Source organism: Gambusia affinis, linkage group LG16 (assembly GCF_019740435.1).
Source record: "Gambusia affinis linkage group LG16, SWU_Gaff_1.0, whole genome shotgun sequence".
Taxonomy (NCBI): domain Eukaryota; kingdom Metazoa; phylum Chordata; class Actinopteri; order Cyprinodontiformes; family Poeciliidae; genus Gambusia; species Gambusia affinis.
In genome coordinates this window covers 20,995,851-21,010,758 of record NC_057883.1, presented here as the reverse complement: position 1 = coordinate 21,010,758, position 14,908 = coordinate 20,995,851, and the positions used below count along the sequence as shown (strand labels likewise).

General features: G+C 35.9%; 2 non-coding genes across 2 annotated transcripts; both read left to right on the top strand.

Annotated features, from left to right (window-relative positions):
• The first annotated feature begins 7,529 nt into the window (after positions 1–7,529).
• Positions 7,530–7,611, top strand: trnas-aga. Its single transcript has one exon. It is a non-coding gene; the product is annotated as a tRNA-Ser (tRNA).
• Positions 7,612–7,794: 183 nt separating this feature from the next.
• trnas-uga lies at positions 7,795–7,876 on the top strand. The gene has a single exon. It is a non-coding gene; the product is annotated as a tRNA-Ser (tRNA).
• The last annotated feature ends 7,032 nt before the right edge of the window (positions 7,877–14,908 follow it).

Sequence of the window (14,908 nt, the reverse complement as noted above, 5' to 3'; positions counted from 1 at the left end):
TCCATCCCAAAATGTCTCTATAAATAAATGTTTTCTCTCCATTAAAGCCGACCCTCTGCAGCGAAAGTAGGCCTATAATTGTCTTCCATTATGAAACCTCACAACGCTAGACCATTGGCTACTAAAATACCAAGGTTAATCTTGATTAAATGTCTTCCCAGGGCACAAAAAGCATGTTTTACATAAAACATCCTTCAGGGGGGATTGAAGCGCGATGTTAAAAAGATATATAAAATATTGCTGATGGCAAGGCCAAGCATCCCAACTCTGAAATGAAAGGTATCAAAGAGATTAGAGGAAAACCATTACAAATCAACGCGCCGCTAATATGCCCGCGCCTGCCCTATTATCTCCCCTTAATTCCAGTCACACCAGCAAGACAAAGCTGCAACTTTAATCTTTCCTTAAAGTACATTTTAAGATTCCACATGAATACTTATCGGCGCATAGGCAGTACTTTAGCGTTTTCCCCTTTGTGCTCATTGTAAAAGGCAAGTTGAGCCGTCTTTAAGAAGCAGCTCACAATGGGCAGAGTGCTGTTTTCAGAAGTCAAAATGGACTTCCTACATAAAAACAGGCTGCAAAGGTGAATGTCAACCAGAAATGAATTCACACTGGTCCCTTTCTTACAGCTGACTTTAAGCTTTACTAATCATTTCTCTGTGGTTAAATAGGCTTTTGAAGGGCAGGAGAAGTCCAATTAATTCAGCTGTGGAAATGCTTTTGCACAACCAGCTGTGTCTCTGTCCTCCCAAAGGAAATCCTCCTGCAGGCTGAATGACTTTTGTTCCCTTACACTCACCCCACACTCCAAACGCAGCATCCTTCTGCAGGAGAGAAAAAATATTTCCTCCCACACCTGTTGCTGAATTGTGTCTGTGTGCAGACTGGGAGATAACGCCGGGCTTTATTCAGCCGCGGTTTCCTTCGCTCTGAATGGGGAACTCCTTTTCACCCCAAAAAAAAAAAAAAAAAAAGACGACAAATTACCGTAATCGTCGCTTCTTCCAAACAAAATGATTCCTGGTTTTTTTTTTTTTTTTTTGAGGAAGGAAAGTCACAAGATGTTTTAATAGCTGCTGCACACTGCAAAAACTCAAAACATTACCAATTACTTTTAGTCTGGATCCTACTGCAAATATCTCAGTTCACTTGAAATAAGACAGAACTAACTTACAAGTAACTTTTTAGTAACAAAATGGAGCTTGTTTAAGTCAGTAAATCCTAGAAATTGATCAAAAAACTTTGACTAGGCCACTCCAGGGCACTTTATTTATATTCCTTGAAACACAATCACTGCATTTATGTAATCCTCACTCCACTCTTTGTGTAACTACAAGCACCAATTTCCTGCACTGTGTTAAATTAGGTCAGTCATTTTAAATTTGATAACTTTTTATCACTTTTTTTTGCATTAAATATTTTTCTTTAATTGTCATTATCTTATAGAAATCAGTTCTCACAACATGGTTTTTGTCCTTTGTTTCCACATTTTGATGATTATAATTGAAATGTAAAACCAATAAAACATTTAAACCCAGAAACTGAAATATCTTTAGGTATTTTATATTGTCATTTTGTTGATGTTTTTAAGTGCACGTCTCTTTCCAACACTGTTAATTTGAGTGTCTAGCATATTTATTAATTTGTTCTTTTCAAGGGGTTTCTACAAAACATAAATGTAAACATCAGCAAAAAGGGAAAACAAAATATAAGATTATAGTGGATTACAGATTATAAAAGTCTCTTCCTGTGTTTGAACCTCTTCAGTTTTGGTGGTTTTCCCAGCTTATCTCTTTCTTTAACTTTGTGTTTAATCCAGCTGCTTTTCTAACAATCTATTAAGCTTATTTTCCAGTTGAATTGAACAGGATAAATGTCACATTAATGGTGATAATAGGTCAGTCAGTCTTTCAGGCTCTCGAGGTTTTATATCATGAAAACTCGACATTATAATAGGGGTGTCTACACCTTTAAGAGTGTCTGCTTCTAACGTTTTCATTCAGCAGAGGTTTAAACCTCTGATACTGTCAACTCTCCTGCTGAGCAGAACTCACTTTATACTGACAGACTTTATTTTTTATGGTATAAAACACCTTATTTCTTTTTCAAAACTGCTTCTATATATATATATATATATATATATATATATATATATATATATATATATGCTCTGCTGCACCACCTGAACAGAATAATCAGGTCATTAAGGCTCTGAGATCTGATCTACACATGGAGGAGATAATTAAACCATTTCATTCCAGTGTTTTGTACCTGTGGAACATCTAAAACCTGCAGGATAGCAACTGGAGGACTGGAGTTGACACTTGTCCTAAAAGCATCATCGTGTCACAGATTTTTGATCGGCGGCCACACAGAATTATTGCAAGGGCCGCAAACAGCCCCCGAGCCACACTTTGGACACCCCTGATGATGGACGTTTCAGCATGTTTTGAAATTTTTTCACTGGCTGCAAACTAATATTCAGTTCAGCTCAACAGAAACAGAGAAACTGCTCAGCTCTTGAGCTTTCAGTTGGTCTGTTGTGCTTTATGCAGTAAATTGCGATGCGCTAAATGAGGACGATCGCTGTTGTGTGAAGTCAGAGAACAGACACAATGGTTGATAATTGCTCAGGCTTCAACCACTTATTGCCACATGGGGTTGAGTGCTTGGAGCTTTTATTCTTGGAAACAAATTTCAACACAAAAAAAGGTCAGTTGTTTCGACACAGGAGTTGATCCTATTAGTTCCTCTGGGAACATAAACGTGGTCTGGAGATATACAGTACAGTGTTACAACATAAAAACTGCAAAAACACAATATTAACAAGTATTTTGATCTAATTTCTGGTGAAAATATTTTCACTGCAAAACACCAAATTTAACAAAGTGTTTTTAGTCTAGTTTCTAGAGTAAATACACTTGAACTAAGTCAACTAATTAGTAGATTTAGAAGCTTATTTTAAGTAAATAATTCCTTGATAGTGATGAAAACGTTCATCAATACGTTTTATAAAATACCTTGTTACAAAAGAAAAAGTTGAACTAGAACTTTTAAGTCAACATAAAGGAATTATTTACTTAAAACAAGCTCCTCTATTTTACTGATAAGTTCATTTTAAGTTAGTTTTCAATTGTACTAATATACTTGCAATAGAAAAAAAGACTAAAAATACTTGGCAGGATTTTGTGTTTTTGCAGTGTTAGTACACTTAAAATATGACAAAACTAACTTACATGTAACTTTTCATCAGGAAATATAGCAGTTTGTTTTATATAATAATCTAAATAATTCTTTAATAATGATTAAACAATATACAACTTCCACTGGCAGATTATTTCACTTATTATTTCAAGATATTTTCCTGTTATAAGTGACATAATCTGTCAGTATAACTGGTACTTTTTCCATCAATAGTAAGTAATTAATGACTTAAAACAACCAGTGAAAAGTTACTGGTAAGTTAGTTTGTCTTATTTCAAGAATACCAGAAACTAGACAGAAATACAGGCTGAGATTTTGTGTTTTTGCAGCGCAGAGCTGATGCAATTACAAACAAACGTGGTCAAAAAAATAAACCGGGAAAACAAGCACCTGCTTTCTTCTTTGAAAACTCTCTCACCGATCTGTGAAGCACCAAAGAATCGAAGGATGGACCAAGAAAAACGTAAACCTGACTCTTCTTCCATCAAACTTTCTGGCATTGAGACACATTTAAAGGCTGACCTAAAGTCTCTTACATGTAAAACCTCTTGTAATTTATCATCACACACACACACACACACACACGGGGTGGAAATACTGTGACAGAGGCAACAGCAATGTTCTTAAAGTGGTCCAGTGGAATATGGCAGGAAGACATAAAAGTGCTGTTGATATTAGTCGTTCATAATTTACATACAGTGTTTGAGTTAAACCCAAGAGGAAAATATTTACAGTTGAAACCAGATTTTATATAAAGATACTTATCTCACCGTGTCACATTAAATCAGGCTTATGAGTCACAATCACCAAAATTACTTAACACAGTAATGAGGGATGGAAATGTAACAATGGTCATTGTAACCAAACATTTTTTGATTTCACATCTGATAGTCCATTACACTCGGTTTGATTGGGAACAAAAGTTTCAGTTTCAACATGTGTTTGGTTTTCAGCTGGTTCGATTCACTTTCAAACGAGTCAAACGATTCAAACTAAACGAACAATCAGTTCCCCTCCTCACCTGTTGTGGCGCTGTACCAAGAACCACTGAAGGAAAAGAACTCAGAGGAAGACATGAGCGCAGCTTCCTTCTCCGCAAAATGTAAGCAAAACGGAGAGGCGTCAGATTTTAGGTTACAGAATTTCTTTCTTTGTTTTTGGTAAAAAGTGCGAGCCATGTCTCCCACTAGCACTAGCTTTGCCTGTTTGTTTTGTTTGCATTTACCCAGAATACCCTGCGCTGTAGACCACTTCCTGGTTTTAGAGCGGTCTCTGTTCCGCTTGGCGTCCACATTTGAATTCAAACTGCACCGGAGTTCACTTCAACCGAGCCGAGTCCGGGGGTTTTAGGCAGACCAGGATTTTTTTTATTTGTTTAGCAATTATTTATTTAATATATAGTAAAATTTATTTACTGGACGTAGAAAACTTTCAGTCTGCGTATGTAAATATCTGGTTTCAACTGTAGTTTTGGCTTTAAGCTAACAAGAACAAAACTGGCAACAAACACAGCAAAAAGATCAAAACATGGGCAAAAATCTTTTTAAAAAATAAAATTGACACTTTAAATTATTGAGTATTCTTTGTGCAACTGGGGTAACAGAAAATTAAAATATTTGTTGCCCTTCTTTAGTTAATCCTGGGCCTTCAGCAGTTTGAGCCTGGAAAATATAAATAATGTATTTAATCTGCCTCTCGTTGTCCTTCTCTTTCTATGGACGATGTTTAACACCTGAACTCTTAAGTTTAAACTCTGCTTTGCAGAAAATGCTCCTGTTTGTTGACCAGAGCTGGTCAGGAATATTAAATTGAGCTTCTTCATGTTTAGAGGCCTGAAACTTCATATTTCTTCAGTATTTCTCAGGCTCTAAAGTGAAACAGCTGCGTCTTTCAGAAATCTTTTGGACATCTTCGCTCAGCTGATTCAACCAAAAACAACTCGACTCTTTCTGAGCTTTTGCTCAGTAACATTAAGGTTTTAAAAACCCCATTTTTAAATTAAGCTAAATGTGTAGCAGCTACTTTATCCCATCAAAGCTGCATGTTTACAGTAGACGATACGTTGAAGTACTGTTAGAGCCAGGGGCTTTACACACACTCCTCATGGGAATTTATATCATTAATTTGAGGATTTTAAACATCTATTAAAACCCCTGTGAATGTAACTGTTGTGTTTCTTCCAATTAATGCTGCACTATAAAAAACCCACTATTTTACCAACTATTTTTGGTCTAATTTCTAGTACAAATATCTTATTGCACTTAAAATAAGACAAAACTAAATTAGAAATAACTTTTCATCAACATATAGGAGCTTGTTTAAGTCTATTATTCCTTGATTTTTATTAAAAACTGCTAGCGCCACAGGCAGATTATTTAATAAATATTTTCCTATGTGTTTGTTGTTATCGAATATTATAAAGTTATTGATAAGCTGAAACATCATGCTGTTTGTTTTGACCCTGTGTGGATTAGAGAAAATCACAAATTCAACTTGATTAAAGAACAACTAATTAAAAGATCAAAATTAACAAAACATTAATATGAATGAGGAGTGTATGGAAAGTTCTGACCAAAATTGTGTCTAACTTTGTTAAAGCAGCAAATGCTTGCTTCCTATGTTTGATATTATCTCCTGTTTTAGCTGAAACCACGGAAGAAGAGGATGCCGGGGTCCTGAGGGGGAGAAGAGCAGGGTGAAGATGAGGTGAAGTGTGTCGACAGAGATGGAGGAAGGGAAGGCACCATGCAGGAGGAACGACTCAATCACAAAGGGTTTGCATGCAGCAGGGCTCAGACTGCATGCACAGGAAACGAGTAGGATCTGTACACTGCAAAAACACAAAATCTTACTACACTTCAACTAACTTACAAGGCAAGATATAGGAGCTCGTTTTAAGTCAATAATTTCTCAATGATTGCTGGTTCCGCTGGCATTTCACTTATAACACTGGAAAAAATTCTTCTTACAAGTGAAATAATCAATAGTTGAGTTTGTTTTTGCAGTGTAGAAAATTAGTATTTTGGTCCTGCACTGCAAAAGCAAAACTTTACCAAGCATTTTGGTCTAGTTTCAAGTAAAAATATCTTAGCACACTTGAACTAACTTACAAATAAGATCTACAGCTCTGGAAAAAATTAAGAGACCAATTCAAACGATCAGTTTCTCTGATTTTACTTTTTATAGGTTTATGTTTGAGTGAAATGAACATTGTTCTTTTATTCTATGAACTTTAGTATTGCCTGGAATACTAGAGTCCAGGCAAAAAGTTAGTATTTATTTGCAGAAAAATAGAAATGGTCAAAATAACAAAAGATGCAGAGCTTTCAGACCGGAAATAATGCAAACAAAACAAGTTAATATTCATTTAGAAACAACAATACTAATGTTTTAACTCAGGAAGAGTTCAGGAATGAATATTTGGTTTTCAATGGGTCTCCTCTGGTGGATTATTTCACTTAATTTCACTTAAAACAACGAGAAATAATTTGCCAGTGGAACTAGTACTTACTAATCAATATTAAAGTATAATTTACCTTAAAACAGCCCTGATATCCTGCTTGTAAGTTAGTTTTGTCTTATTTCAAGTGTATTAAGATATTTGTACTAGAAACTAGACCAAAACTACTTGGTAAGACTTTGGGTTTTTGCAGTGTATAAACTCAGGAGTAGCACCCTGAGACTCTGTGGGGTTTAATTAAAAGTATTAATGGTTTAAGTATCCACAGAGTCCATGTCACAGCAAACCCATGAGAGAAAAGCATGTTAGTTTATGATGGAAAGAATCTAAAGAATGCATCATGATTTTAAGACAAAATGAAAACAATTATGGATTGACAGAAGACAACAGGGAAAGTGAAAAGAAATGGACACAGATTCATTCAGAGGCATCTAAACTTAAAAATGAGTCACTGATTGATGCGAGAAAACATTCAGGTTTGTTTATGTATACACAGACATTCTAATGGTTTTTGGTTTTAATAGTGAGAAATAGCTACAATGGCTGCATGTTGGTACTGCTGCCTTGCAGCAAGAAAGTCCAGGATTCAAATTCTGGTTCGGGTTCGTTCTGCAAGGAGTTGCAATTTCTTTGGTCAAGGTTCGAATCCTGCTCACAGTGAATTTATATTACGCGGTCTAAAACGGGTAGGCACGACTGGTCGAGACCAGCCCTCCAGGACTAGGAGTGCCCGCCCCTGGTCTAACATATCTTGGGCCAATATGTGTTGATGAAAAGCTACAGAAAACCCCCGTCTTCTTTCAGGTTTCACGTTAGGTAATACATTCTCTTGTGGCTTTTTGAATACATGTTAAGGCATCCAGCTGTGATGGCTGAGCGGTTAAGGCGTTGGATTAGAAATCCAATGGGGTTTCCCCGCGCAGGTTCGAATCCTGCTCACAGCGTTTTTTAATCAACAGGGTCCAATATATTGGAAGTTGATAAACAACCCATCAAGGGAGAGCATCTCAAATCTCTGCATATTTCTATGTTTACGTCAAGGTTACCTTTATTCCCTCAATCACTCTATTCCTTCAATGACTTGTTACGTCCATCTTATGCGCCTTGGTAACAGCTTGAAACATCCAGCTGTGATGGCCGAGAGGTTAAGGCGTTGGATTTGAAATCCAATGGGGTTTCCCCGCGCAGGTTCAAATCCTGCTCACAGCGATAATCAAATACTGAATCCAACATGTCTGGTATCTGCTTCCAGAAGACGAGACATTTATTTGGTCAATTTTCGAATACTGCTCATAGCAATTTAAGACTGCAGGGTCCAACATATTGGAAGTTGATAACTAATCAAGGGAGAGCATCTAAAAGCTCTGCATATTTCTTGGTTCATGTTTTAATAGTGAGAAAGACCTACAATGGCTGCATGTTGGTACTGCTGCCTTGCAGCAAGAAAGTCCAGGATTCAAATTCTGGTTCGGGTTCGTTCTGCAAGGAGTTAGTATGTTCTCTCCTGATACTGCAGCTTCCTCCCACAAAAACAAAAACCGTTACGTTAAATAATCTCCTAAACTGGTATGAATGTCTGCATGGTCGATGGACTGGCAACCGTTTCTCTGAGCTTTTGCAGAATGTTTCATTTTACTGACAACAATGTAAAACATTGTCAACTTCAGGTAAACACTGCAAAACCACAAAATCTTACCAAGTACTTTTGGTCTAGTTTAGTGCAAAAATCTTTGTACATTTGAAATAAGAAAACTAACTTACAAATAACTTTTCAGAAAGATATAGAAGTTTGTTTTAAGTCAGTCATTCTTTAATATTTGGTAAGATTTTGTGTTTTTGCAGTGAATAAGTTTTTACTTCATTTTTAAAGAAGAACGCATGTAAGAGAACAGACTACAAAACAATAAATGATCAAAAGTGCAGAATTTAAAGGCACTTAAAAGCCTAAAAGCTCCAATATGATTAAAGAAACATGTTAAATGAACCATTTTTTATTCTTCTTAGTATTTTATTGAAGAGTAGCTGGAACAGAAACAATGTCAAAACTAAACATATCTTTCCTAATACATTGGAAATAACTATATTTAATATCCATTGTAATAAAATGTGAAGAATGAGTTGCTTTAAAGGGTAGCATCAAAGGTGAAGCTAAACAAATTAGAAAATCCTTAAAAGGTTCATTTATAAGGACATGCAATTAAAAACGCAGATTTCTGATCCAACGACCTCTGGGTCATCAGCACTGCATGTTTGGATAATTGCAGGAATATCATCTGCACGACGTCGGCTCAATACAGAGTCACGGTGAAGGCCTTTCCTTACAGCTCTGATCAGAGAAATGAAACGAGGCCAGTTGTCATGTAGAAAGGCGTTTTCAACAAGGAGGCTAAACAACAAAAACTCAGCGCTAAAGAAGCACAAAGGGTAAGATTTTGTGGAAAGTTGACTGGAAGGGAACAAATACCAAAGTCAGAATTATGAGAGTTAGAATTTTTGTTTGTTTTTAGTGCCGTCTTCTGTATACGTGAGTACAGTTTTTGTGAACTCTACACAACTATGTATAAATTTTTAAAGTTTAATTACTAAAATAAATCAACATTTTGATTACATTTTTAAATATTGAATCAGATCTTATGACTTTTTTCTCAAAATTCAGAGAAAAAAGAATTATGAGAATTAAAACCACAATTTTGAAGTTAATCTCAGAATTCTGACTTTTTTGCCGAATTTTTACTTTTATTTAAGAAAAAAAGTCAAAATTATGAGAAGAAAAAAAAAATCAGGATTCCCAAATTAAAACCATAATTCTGAGTTTAAATTAAACATTCTGAGAAAAAAAAAGTCTAAATTTTGAGGGGGAAAAAAGTAATAATTCTGAGACTAACATCAAAATCTGAGGGAAAAAAAAATCAGAATTCTAAAATTAAAGTCAAGATTCTGAGATTAAATTTAGAATTCTCCATAAAAAAATCAGAATTCTGAGATAAAAGCCAGATTTTTTATTTTTTTCAATAGTCCTAATCCTCAATTTTTGGCTACACCCATATAAGTTTCATTTTCTGAAATGTAATTACTGAAATAAATCAACATTTTGATGACATTTTTAAATATTAAATCAAATTTTATGATATGATTATAATCTCTGCATTCTTTCAGTATTCTCAGATTAAAGTCAGAATACTTTTTTTCAGTGACCCTAGTCCTTTTCCGTATACTTGAGTGCATTTTTTGGCTAATCTACTCGTCTCTGTATGTAACTTTCATTAAAAACAATAATAATACTGAAGTTAGTGAACTCTAGACATTCTATGAATGTAGATAAAAGCAACATGTGCATTTTAATGTCTGTCTAAAGTTTTTCCTCCCTGGAAATGCAGACAACCAGTGAGTTATTCTGAGCTCGTTTCTTCTCTCCTTTCCACACAATGAAATATGAAGGGAGAAAAAGAGGCGGATATAGTGGGCAGCTGTCAACAACTTCCACAGCTTCCCGCCACAGCTGATCAATCAGCCCCATATCTGAACCTCAGCAGCACCGAGCCGCTGGCTACAGCTGACATTAATCCTAAATCTTTGAGTCAGTGCAAAGGAATAACGCTGTTGGTGTGACTGAATGCTGATGCAGGCTCTAACAAGCGAAGGTGCTGATGCTAATGAGCGAATCTGTGGCCCTTTAACGAGCTTGCATCATTTGATGTCCTAATTTACAATGAGCTTTGTGTCTCAGGGCTGCAGGATAATGAGCTGGACAGGGATTCCCAGGGCAGCAGCTTGTGTAACCCATCTCATGCTGTGGAGGGGCTCGGCTGCAGCCAGAGCTGGAGAGCAGCAGGGACAAATATTTCATATCAGTGGGAAGGGAAGGGAGGGAGCATGTCAGGCAGGCTTGATATGATTGTTTGCACACACCAATCGCAGAATCGCTGCGTTCAAGTGAGAAAAGCTTGTGTTCTCTGTGACAAACTGACCTCCGGCAACAAGAGCACTCAGAGAAACAGGAAACGGAGAAGGGAAGCATGGTGAGCGAGCTTTAAATGAAAGACACGACGACTTGACCTGGATTTGGGGAAGTACAAAAAGCACAGCTGAAAAACAGATTATCCACCTTTTTCAACTCAACCCCGAAATAGAGACGCTCCTATACCGAGTTGATTAGATTAAAATGAGTTCTGATTAACAAATAACGTCTGTTTAAAGTTTAGTGTCGTAGCTTGGCCAAAGTTCATCAGAGGGCGCCGCTGGTCATCCTGAAGCGGAGCCGACCATTGATACAAAAACAAAGATGGCGGCGCAAAAGCAGAACAGGTTGAAAAAATCCATTGTGCGATGCAAAATTTTCTTTATGCGGGTCAATATAAACACTCGACCAGCTTGAGTCTTAATATTATCAGCACCTCAACTAATAATATCTTAATAGCTTTTTACTCTTAAAGAGTGAAAATGCTGTTATTAGCTATTAATAGCATAACGGAGCAGCAGCGTCGACTGGACATCCAACAATTACTGATGTGCTTTGAAGGGAAGGATGTTGACAGAAAGTGGAGGAGATAACGCAGAAAGTTGTAACATGAAGAAGAAAAATATGGCACCAATAAGCAAGGCTGATTTTGGGAGTCAAAGCAAATTTTAACATTCATGCAAGAGCAAACAGACGATACTGTATGAATGCCTGTTTATTCTTTCCATGTTTTATTTTTCTACTCAGCAACAAGAATTTTCTGCTTTGTTATATTTTGTAAGTAAGTTTAAACATGTGAGAAAAACAATTTTTTGCGTATTGAGAGTATTTAACACAGCTGATACAAGATAATGTTTTTTTTATTCAGCACAAAATGAAAAATTAGCCCTTGATGTGGCCAAGACAATAAAACTCAGGTTTTTAAGAAAAAAAAGACGATTGACAAAATCAATCAACTTTAGATTAACTCATGAACAGAGGTGGGTAGAGTACCAAAAATTGTACTCAGGTAAGAATAAAACTACGTCAATATATTTTTAATATTAGTAAAAGTAAAAAGTAGCCATTCAAGAAATTATTTGGTAAGTATTTGGTAAAACGTCTACTCAAGTACAAATTATCAATCATTTAAAAATGACATCAACTGATGTCATTTTTGATGTCATTTGGTCCAAAATATGGACCAAAATTTTGGTCCATATTTTGGTCAGATGGACCAAAATATAAAATTAAGTGAAATCTTTGGTATTTTAGGGATAAAAGTGGCAATAATTTATATAAAAAGAAATAAGCAATATCAGGCAAAAGAACATTTTTCCAAATCAGTTTCTTTCAATATAAAATTTCTGAATTTTAACAAATTTTGGTCAAAACATCATTTTTCATTCAGGTCGGAAATCCAGAAATTTGAGTAGCAATACCACATAATAAAATCACCCAAGTAAAAGTAAAAATACATCTAAAAGTACATTTTTTCAAAAGAGTTACCCAAGTAAATGTAACATTAATCGATAACTTTCAACCCTTCTCTGAATGAAACCGATCCATCATCGTCGCCAAGGAGACCAGGATCCGTCTCCTGATGTCCTCTGAGGCAAATTAACGAATGTGGAGCTCAGTGACCTCGGTGTCGAGACCGTGCACCCGGAGTGCACCAGCGCGCCCGCCGCCCCGCCGCCCCACCTCCCACTGCCGCGTCTGCACGGCTGCATTTGTCAGGCTCAGATGGGTTTTTTCCGCCATGAGTATCAGAGCATGACATGCGCTCTACAAAGGCAGGCAGATGATGAGCCGGCTCCCATTCGACGCCGGCCTCCCCGTTTGATGTGCGGGAAACATGAGGGCAGCGTGAGTCATTATGGATGCACAGGTGGCCCCGGATCTAATGAGTCACATTCAGCTCTGACATGCAGATGCTTCACAGAGGCATGCAAACGGCTTTACACGGCTTATTTTAGGTGAAAACTGTAATTCTGTCACATTTAAATTAGCTTTAAATCCTGGACGCAATAAGTAAGTGGATCATACTGGCAAAATACAAAATCTTACCAAGTATTTTTCTTTGGTTTCTACTCCAAACATGCTTGCACCGTTGAAACGAGACAAAAATAAATATATATAGAAGCTTCTTTTAAGTCAGTAATTCTTAATTTATTTTTAGGTGCAGTAAAATGAACAGGAATATAAAACAAAACATGTTTTATTTAATTACAGTTGGTAGATAATATATTAAATAGAGATAAGGGGAATGATTAAATAAATGCTCACTTCTTCCAAAAAAAAATATTTGCTTGAAAAGCCTTTTTACCAAATATTGTTAAACACATATTACCTTTGTCTTTGAAAATAAACAGTTAAAAATTACTCTTAGTTTAATTGGTAGACATGGAAAAATGTTATCTGCTAGTGAAACTAGCACTATTTCAACAATATTAAGGAATTATTGACATAAAACATTTATTGCTAAAAAGTTACTTGTAAGTTAGTTTTATCGTATTTCAAGTAAACTAGGATATTTGCATTAAAAATTAGACCAAAACTACTTGGTAAGGTTTGGTGTTTTTGCAGTGCAGCACTATCAGAGTACCAACCTTTAGATGATTAATGTGTCAAAATTGCAAATCCACTCCACTCTCAGATATGCATTAGTCACACTGAGTGATTCAGCTGTTTCAAATCACTCACAGCTATTAACTATTAACACTGCCCCCCTCTGGCACATACAGCTGCATCTCGGTAAATTAAAATATCATCAAAATTTTATTTATGTCAGTAATTCACTACGGTGAAACCCGTATGTGGATTTGTTACAGGATCTATTTCTGCTCATATTTATGATTACAGCTTACAGCTAATGGAAAATCTGAACAATACACAGAACCATCAACTGGCTGTATCTAGATATATTATTTGGAAAGTTGAGTGGAAGGAAAACTGTTGTCAAGAAAAAATCCACAAGAAACAGGGTAAATGTTTGTGTTTCCTCAATCTAGAGTCAGAAAATTTTTAATTTTTTGTTTGTTTAGTTGCTTTAATTAAACTCTAAGTCATTTAACCAGAAAGTCCAGTTTGGTTTGAACTGGGCTGTGAAACCACAATCAAACTTTGATGTGGACCAAAAATGGAAACTCTGGTCTTTGGTTTGATTTCTGTTGCAAATATCTTAGTACTCTTGAAATAAGACAAAACTCACTTACAAGTAACTTTTTAGAACTATACAGGAGCTTGTTTTAAGTCAATCATTCTTTGATATTGTTGAAAAAGTACTAATTCCACTGGTAGATTATTTATCTTTAAAAATATTTTTTGAAAATCTGCAACAAAGTATTATAGTCACTTTAGAAAAATTAAAACCAATAAAATCATAATATTATAAGAATAAAGTTAGAATATTACAACATTATTCTGGAAATATTATGAATATTTTCGCAATATTACGACTTTATTCTCAAAATATTATGAATTTATTCTCGTAATTTTAGTAAAAATCTGCCAGTGAATCCAGTACTTTAAAAAAAAAAAAAAAATCAATGTTAAGGAATTCCTGTCTTAAAATAAATTATGTATTGCTGAAAAGTTATTTGTAACTGTAACTGTATTAAGATATTAGCACTGGAAACTAGACCAAAATTATTGCTAAGATTTTGCATTTTTGCGCTGCCTGAATGTTTCTTTCAATTGATGCATCTGAATTTCACTGAAAGCAAAAAAAAATTTCAAGATGTTTTTTTTAAACACTTCATGTGACAACATTCAAGTTGTGTCTAGCCGCTGCGCATTTATTCGCCAGATCAGGGTCTAAATATAACTCGCGCCAATCAATTTATCACAGAAAGCACAACAATTCAAATTACACATGATCTATTAAGTGCCTGCCACTGAGCGCCATTTGAACATTTGACCTTCTGGCACGGCTCATGACATTATGTTGACATTTAAAGTAATCCCTCCCCCGGTTCCTAATCCCAGTGGCCGCAGACTGCCCTGACCCTCCCTGGGTTCGCGCCACTTCCATGCGCCCACCACGGCTCACCTGCAGGGAGGTCAAGGAGTCAGACAGTGCTGTGAAAAAATTTCACCCTCTCACTCATTTTATCTGCTCTTTCATTTTTAAGAAAGCAACCTGGTTCAAAAAAAACAATTACGCCCTAGACCTACACTGCAAAAAGACAAAATCTTACCAAGTACTTTTAGTCGAGCTTGTCCTGCAAATGTCTTAGTTCACTGGAAAAAAGACGAAACTAACTTACAAGTAACTTTTCATCCAGATAGGGGCTTGTTTT